Source organism: Helianthus annuus, chromosome 8 (assembly GCF_002127325.2).
Source record: "Helianthus annuus cultivar XRQ/B chromosome 8, HanXRQr2.0-SUNRISE, whole genome shotgun sequence".
Lineage (NCBI taxonomy): Eukaryota > Viridiplantae > Streptophyta > Magnoliopsida > Asterales > Asteraceae > Helianthus > Helianthus annuus.
In genome coordinates, this window is record NC_035440.2 from 19,416,336 (window position 1) to 19,424,631 (window position 8,296).

The following is an 8,296-nucleotide window of genomic DNA, read 5'->3' on the forward strand; positions in this document are numbered from 1 at the left end:
CTGGGGGAAATCGATCAAGAACAAGGCAAGAGGGGGAAACCCTAACTTCAAGAAATCAAGCAATTGAAGCTGAATTCGTAAGATAATCCAGTGCATGAGCCCCTATTTTCGAGTATCTAACCCTAATTAGTGAAGTGGTAAGTTTTATTTTCTGAAATTATGACTTGTAGGATGAGGGTTACAACCCAATCTCGAATTTTTGTAGCAAATGTGGTAAAACTGAGTTAGGATTACCTTCTAGACCAAGAATCATGTTTGATTCTAGGTTATTTGAAAGATTCTAGTGAAAACCCACTACATGAAATTGAGATGTGAATTAGGATGATTTGTAGTGTCATGCATATGAATCGTTGATGAATAATTCTGTTAATGAGGTTTAAACACTAGATGAATTGATATGGAATGAGATTTTGCTTGATTATTGTTGAATAATTAAAAGAACTAGATTAAATACATGTTTTAGATAGTTGAGTAAATGTCCCAAAAATGCGAAACCCGCCAAGTGTTTGATGAAATGCTTGAAGGAATAAAAATGTGAAATTTGGAAAATAATGGAATGAGATTGGTTGTACTAAATGAACGAATGAATGTGTTAATATAGGCGTGAAGGAAGAAGGTTCAAGTATTAGGAAATCGGAAGGCACACAAGATCGAGGTACGTTAGTGTACACTTTATGTTTTTAATATGTTGTCATATGTATAATAATTTCTAACGTATTAAATTGTTATGTTGGAACCGTGAGCGTTGAGATATCCGATTGTTGAAAGTAAAGTTAGATCCGTCATAAGCGGATGTTGAGAAATGATTATGATACGAAAGTTAATGCATCATACCCGGTGCCTTTAGTCGAACCGGGTATTGGAAACTATGTATGTTTCGTTTTATACGAATCTTTATTATATTTCCCATTTATATTAAATTTAATGTAAAGCTATCCTTGTATAACGAACGTGGCAATGTAGTAAGTAAGCGACAAATCCCTTGTGGATTTGGGTATGTTAACGAAAGTAATGTTGAGTTATGCTAAACCCAATTTCACGGGTTGAATGTGTATGCTTAACTCTCTACGAGAGTGTTTATGCTAAACCCAATTTCACGGGTTGAAGGTGTATGCTTAACTCTCTACGAGAGTGTTTATGCTAAACCCAATTTCACGGGTTGAAGGTGTATGCTTAACTCTCTACGAGAGTGTTTATGCTAAACCCAATTACACGGGTCGAATGTGTATGTCAAACTCTCTACGAGAGTGGTTATGCCAAACCCATTTATTGGGTTGTTGTATGCTTAAGAGTAAGAAGGTTTTATATGGAAAAAGCTAAAACGTAAGGTTATGATTTTCTATGCGATCACTAACTTTTTAAATTGTGGATGTTAATGTAGGAATAGCACCTCTTTAGGCGATATGGAGACATGGAACGAGCACATGTTCAAGCCTTATAATACCAAGCGCTTCCGCAACTTATATGCATGCTTTTGGGTTTTTGTTTTGTTACTTGGTTAAACTTTGTTAAATTGTTTTAGGTTTGAAAATTTGTTATTTTCGTTGGAATGGTTTTATGTAAAATGGGTCGTATGTAAACGTTGTATGTTATGTCAAAACAGGGGGTATGTCCGTTTTGCAAACGGGTCATGCCCAATTTTTGTAAAAATTTCTTTAAGTGTTAAAGTGGTATTTTAATTGTCCGAAAAATCTTGTTTATATAAGTAAACTTTTATTTTGAAAGAAGCGGTCCTTACAAGTCTTTAACATCGGAGCAAGGGAAGCGCGCCAGGATCCCAATGTTGTCACTGGTACGTTCCCTATAAATCAACGCTTTGCATCCATTTTGTTTGACACTGGTGCCGACTATAGTTTCGTATTATTAGAATTTAAGAGTATGCTTGGGTTAACTGGTAGTAAATTAGATATTCCGTACTCAATTAAACTGGCTAATGGAAAGCTAGTTGAAGCTAATGAAGTTGATAGAGGTTGTGTAATCGAGTTGGGAGAACGCGAGTTTACCTTGGATCTACTACCAGTCAAGTTGGGAAGTTTCGACATGGTAGTAGGGATTGATTGGTTATCAAGCAATAAGGCTGAGGTTATTTGTCACGAAAAGATCATTCGCATCCCAACAGAAGATGGAGAAACGATACGCCTCTGAGAATCATCAGCTGCCTGAAAGCTCGAAGGTGTTTACAGAAGGGATGTGTTGCCTTCCTGGCACACATCGTGGATAAAGAAGCTGCCGAGCCGAAGATCGAAGACATCCCTGTTGTGAAGGAGTATCCTGAAGTCTTTCCAGAAGACTTGCCAGGATTGCCACCCCAAAGGCAAGTGGAGTTCCACATTGACTTAGTTCCGGACGCCGCGCCTGTGGCTAAGGCACCTTATCGACTTGCCCCGTCTGAGATGCAGGAATTGTCGACACAACTTCAAGAGTTGCTAGATAAAGGATTTATCAGACCAAGCTTCTCACCTTGGGGAGCTCCAGTCCGGTTTGTCAAGAAGAAAGATGGTAATTTTCGTATGTGTATTGACTACCGGGAGTTGAACAAGTTGACCATCAAGAATAGATATCCTCTGCCAAGGATCGATGATTTATTCGATCAGCTGCAAGGTTCAAGCTACTACTCGAAGATCGATTTGCGATCAGGTTACCATCAGCTGAGAATACAAGAGAAAAGTATTCCTAAGACCGCTTTTAGAACTCGTTATGGACATTACGAGTTTCTGGTAATGCCGTTTGGGTTGACAAACGCGCCAGCTGTTTTTATGGATTTGATGAGCAGAGTTTGTAAGCCGTACCTCGACAAGTTCGTGATTCTGTTCATAGACGATATCTTGATTTATTCGAAGACGAAGGCTGAACATGAACAGCATTTAAGAGCTATTTTGGAGTTGCTGAAAAAGGAAAAGTTGTATGCCAAATTCTCGAAGTGCGAATTTTGGTTACGCGAAGTCCAATTTCTTGGACACGTGGTTAATGGAGATGGAATCCATGTGGATCCCACAAAGATTGAAGCGATCAAGAATTGGAATACTCCAAAAACGCCAACCGAGATTCGAAAATTCTTAGGTTTGACTGGCTACTATCGAAGGTTTATTGAGGATTTTTCAAAGATCGCTCAACCATTGACCTTCCTTATGCAGAAGGATAAGAAGTTTGATTGGGGAATCAAACAAGAAGAAGCGTTTCAGTTGTTGAAGGACAAGCTCTTCAATGCGCCGATCTTATCGCTACCAGAGGGAAATGATGATTTTGTGAGAGAAATACCCCCACTTATTTCCTAAGACCCCTGCAACCAGAAGCAGAACCTAAAATTTCGGGACGAAATTTTCTTAACGGGGGGAGAATGTGACAACCCTCACCAAACCAGGTATCCGTACCAATTAATTAATATTTAATTAATGCTTAATTACTGTGCTTGCTTACAATTGTGGTTAAACTACTTCTTGATTTCTGATAAATACATATTCATGCATCATACTTTACTACTGTCACTCCATTTATTACACACAAAACTACAGTGACAAACTTGATGCACAAAAGCACAGTTAGCACAATGAACGGATAACCCAGTAAACATGCTGACATAGCCAGCACTAGACAGACACTGTCTCTGAGGCCAGTATGAGCCGGGAATAGATTACTACACTAGTAGGGAGTGTAGGGAGGTGAGGATTGTAAAACTACGTCACTAGGTGATTGTTATAGTGACCGGATGTGCCTAAAACATACCTTAATTACCAAATTCTGCACTTTATACAAAAATTCAGCATTTAACATAACTAGTAAAGTGCAAAAACTTGGTAAAATAATACTAGACACTTTCCAAAGTGTCGGGAATTTATTGTGTCACTAAAAACACTATAAAAGACACTTTAAAGCTTTACTTGACACTTTAACGGATCAATATCCAATCGGACAACCGGACTTTACCCGAAACATAAAAATATTGCCAATGACATAGTTTATACTTTTCTGAGCTAGTTAGGGTCCCCAAACACCCTAACACCCTTTATATTACACTACACACTAATAACCTACATAAAGTCCTAACTAAACTTAACTAGACACTAACTATCCATTTGAAATCCAACCATAACCCCCCCCCCTTCGATCTGGTTCCCCAAAGGTGGGGACACACCACCATTTCTTGATTAATTTAATCATCTTTGTCTAATATCTAGATGGCACTTTATATGTTGGATAAAACTCTAATATGGATTATAAATATAACCATAAGATCACCCATCTCTCACTTCCAACACTTCACCAAAAAATTGCTCTCTCTCTTCTCTCCCTTTGTGTTCGGCCGAGAACACTAGCCCCACCACCCACCATCATCAAGTTTCGATCTAGCAATATTACATACATACAAAGGTGCAAGGTGACATACAAGAAGGCCCGGTGCTTTCGGAAACTCAAGAACCTCTCTAGATTGCTATTATCCACCTTGTTTACGCCTTGTTTCTTCCCTAGCCTCGAGCTAGTAGTAAGTGCTTTTAAACATCCTCTTGAACTTGTTTAAAGTGGTTAATAAGAGATTTAACGGTTAAAAATCAAAAACACAAAAGATCATAACTAAAAGTCTTGAAAGAATGATGAACTAGATGGATAAAGAGTAACTAGTGGTGTAAATCTTGTGAATCTTATCTAGATGTGATTATTTTATGTTGTTAGTTGCTAGTAGTGCGACGGATCATCATCTAACCATACTAGATCATGTTCATGGAACATGAATTAGGAATATGTTAAGTGTAAAAGTTGTAAAGATGATGAACCCTTCCACTCATGAAACATGAACTTGTGTAAATGTAATTTTTCTTGTAAAATAAGGTTCTAAACTAGTAGATCTAAAGATCTACAAGTGGTTTTTTCGGAAAAACCAAGTAAAAGATACAAGTCTTGTTTAAAACCCGGATCTTACATACACTAAAAGCATTTTTGTGAATAAGCAAGTGTGTAAACACTTGTGTAACAAGAGGATTTAACAAAGAAACATTTTCGTAAATTTTGACAAGAAGTTGTTAAGCTTCAAGTTCTTTAAAACAAAGTTTTTAAGAAACTAAACATGTTTTTAAAGATAACGAAACCTACTAAATATATTAGAAGGTTACTACATATTTTTACAAAACTTACAAGTTCATGAGTTTGCGATTTAGACTTATTTTGACAAGTTGGATGTTTGAATATTATATATTGATGATTGGAAAATTGTTTGATTGAATTTTGAAAAGAAAATGATACGCTAGTAAGCGTGGCCACCTCCAGTTACAGAGGAAACTCTGGCGAAATTTTTTCCAGAAATATAACAGTTAGAAATATTTTTGTGACAAGTGTTTATATATATATATTTTTGACTTGTTTTTCCAAATAAACTTCGCCATGATTTTTATTACAAAATTACCAAGTGTCGGAGGTGGATTTTCGTAAATAAAACTTGTTAAATATATATTTAGAATATATATTTCATAGTAAAACGCTTGTGTGATTATATGATTATTTTGTGAACTAGATATGTTATTTTTAGAGTAAAAATAATATAACTTGAATACATTACGAAGTTACGACTCCAAAATAATACCAATGCCCTCATAAATAAATATTTAAGTTACACCGGTATTGTTATTACCACACGAACTTTAAATATAACTTATGTATTTTCGGAAAATACCCTTAAATGTGTATTTTGATAAAGTATTATTTTAGAAATTGTATGAAGTAAAATATAATATTTTTGGGAAAAATATGTATATTTTGGAGATAGAATATTTTAGACAAGTGATTTAAAATATATTTTTCAAGTGAGACTTAAAAATATATTGTCGGAATTATAAAAACACACATGTATTAATACCCCCATCCTTGGGAAGGAATATATTTACAAAATAATTAAGAAGTGTAAATACGAAATAGTTGTCTAACTATTTCCCAAAAACGTTAAACCTTAAGCCAAGGCACGACCGTCCGTCTAATAGAAGTTAGTACGTGTAGGTCATCACGCAGCAGGTTATTTTGGGACGGACTATTTCGAGACGCACTTCTGTGAGTTCATGTCCCCCTTTTCTCTTAACTGTTTTCAGTTTTTATACTTCGGGGGTGAAATACATGTTACAATGATTACGGATACTTTTATACATGGTATGGTTAGCTTAAGGAGGGTTACTACTTAGATCATGTGACTGGGTAGGCGGAAACGAGAGGCCATTAATCCTCATTGTAGGACCGAGGGTCATTAGCGGTAGATCTCTCTGGGTGTAGCGAGCCCAACTCCAGGCCCGACTGAATGGACCTCGGGGTGACATTGAGCCCGACACAAAAATCTGCTAGGTTTGAGTCTTCCTACAGCACTTCACACATATCATTGGCTTTGCAACCCAATGGTGATCTCTTTATTTGCTTATTTACTACATACCAGGGAATTTCATACATACAAATGTATTACAAAGGTTTTTACATACTCACTTTCACATGAACTCGCTAAACTTTTGTTGATTTTTCAACTTACATGTATTTCAAGGAATTAGGGATCTGGCGAGGTATGATATGTCTTCATGCTGCGTAAAGAAGTGATGTCATCCAAGTTTAGGGGTTGTGACTTTTGCCTGGACGAGTCACAAGTCTTAAACTATGTTATTTCATGTTATGTGGTTGTGTCTTATGAACAAAATTTTATTTTTTGTTGTGTTGTATTTTTGTTGCATGTGTCGACGTTTGAAAACAAAGTTGTGGTATTTTATTTTAAAACTTGAATCAATGGATGATCATCATGGTTTTACTTTCACATAGCTTTGTTGTGGTTAAGCTATGGTATTAAGAAGTCACACCAAATAAACCAACGCTTCCGCAAAGCCAGGGTGTGACAAGAAAGCTCTTAATGCAATACCTTGAGTCTGTTGTGATCACCGCTCTTCTCTCTTATATAACTATGAAACCTTATCTCCCATGTGAGATATTTTAATGAGACAATCTAACGGGTTTCAAGGGTCTTCGGGGGGCTCAGACACGTGTCTGACCCCCAACGGTAGGATGGCGACCTCATTTAATGTTTCTGGCTTGAGAAGTACAATGCCAGCCGAGATCCTTTTCATATCAGGCATTAAATGTTGCCTGTGTTTTTTGAATCCTTGTTTCCCGCTCATTTTCTAAAGAGGAAACCTTAGTGGGCAAGCAACACTATTTCTTGGGCTTTATCTGTTGGGCCCGTGTGGCAACGCCCAAAGACGGATGAATGGAGTAATCCATTGGCCCGTCGTCAAGTCATCTTTAGTCCCTGGTTGCGAGACTCAAATTTCGTAATCCAGGGCTGAGTCATAATTATCAACAAGGTTAACCTGTTTGGGCTAAGAACGCGGGCCCACCTTCGGTTAATCATTACGTGTCTCCTTTTTTCTTTCTCGGGTGCCATTAATCGCCTGTAATCGACGGCTGGGTTTTAATCTCATTGGAGCACGTGCTGGGTGGTTTTAATTTGAAATGAAGGTGATGTGACGGTTTGCTCCATACTGGTCAGTTATTTCCTTTAAATACCCCGTTGGTTTTTTTGAATCTTCTTTCAACTTCCACCATAACCCCCCTTTTCTTTATTTTTCTTTACAATCCTCCGATCACCATTTTCCCCAATCATGAGTCGCACCGGTCGCTCAATGATTCGTTCCGTTTTGATAGCGAAGGACTTGGAGTCCTTTGTCGATACTTACAAGATACCCAAGCGTTTCTCTCCAACATTGCCAGGCCCTGATGAGTCGGCCGAATGCACACCAGATCGGATTGTCCTTTATACCTTGGTGTTTTCTTCCTGTGGAGTTCGGTATCCCCTTTCTCCCTTCAAGATAGCCTTATTGCGTCACTTCGGAGTTCATTTATCTCAATTGCACCCTCTAGGGTTTATGAGAGTGGTACATTTTGAGTTATCTTGTGTGGCTGTCTCCGGCGAGCCATCTGTCCCCTTGTTTTGCATGTTTTATAAACTGATTTCTGATGGGGATTGGTTTACCTTCGCCAAGCGAAAGGATAGTGTGTCGAAACCCTGTTACACCTTTATGCCGACCTCCACTTACCTGAAAGAATGGAAAAGTAGGTTCATCTTCGTTTCTGCTGCCATGATACCAGAGTCTCCACCGCTGAAGGGTGCCGAGGCTGCTATTGAAGACAATATTCCCATTTTGTCTGTTGACGAGATCGTCCAGTGGAAGCGTATGTACGAAAATCCGACGAGGGCTTTCACTTTTTCTGAGGGAATCCTTGCTATGGGGGGGGGGGGGGTTGAGCCTGTCACACCCCGATTTCCACGTGTATCACCGGTGGG

At 38.0% G+C, this 8,296-nt stretch overlaps 1 long non-coding RNA gene across 1 annotated transcript; it reads left to right on the top strand.

Moving 5' to 3' along the window:
- Positions 1-1,691, top strand: LOC110903023. The gene is made up of 3 exons (XR_002571605.2): positions 1-137; positions 602-655; positions 1,382-1,691. It is a non-coding gene; the product is annotated as an uncharacterized LOC110903023 (long non-coding RNA).
- Positions 1,692-8,296: the final 6,605 nt, after the last annotated feature.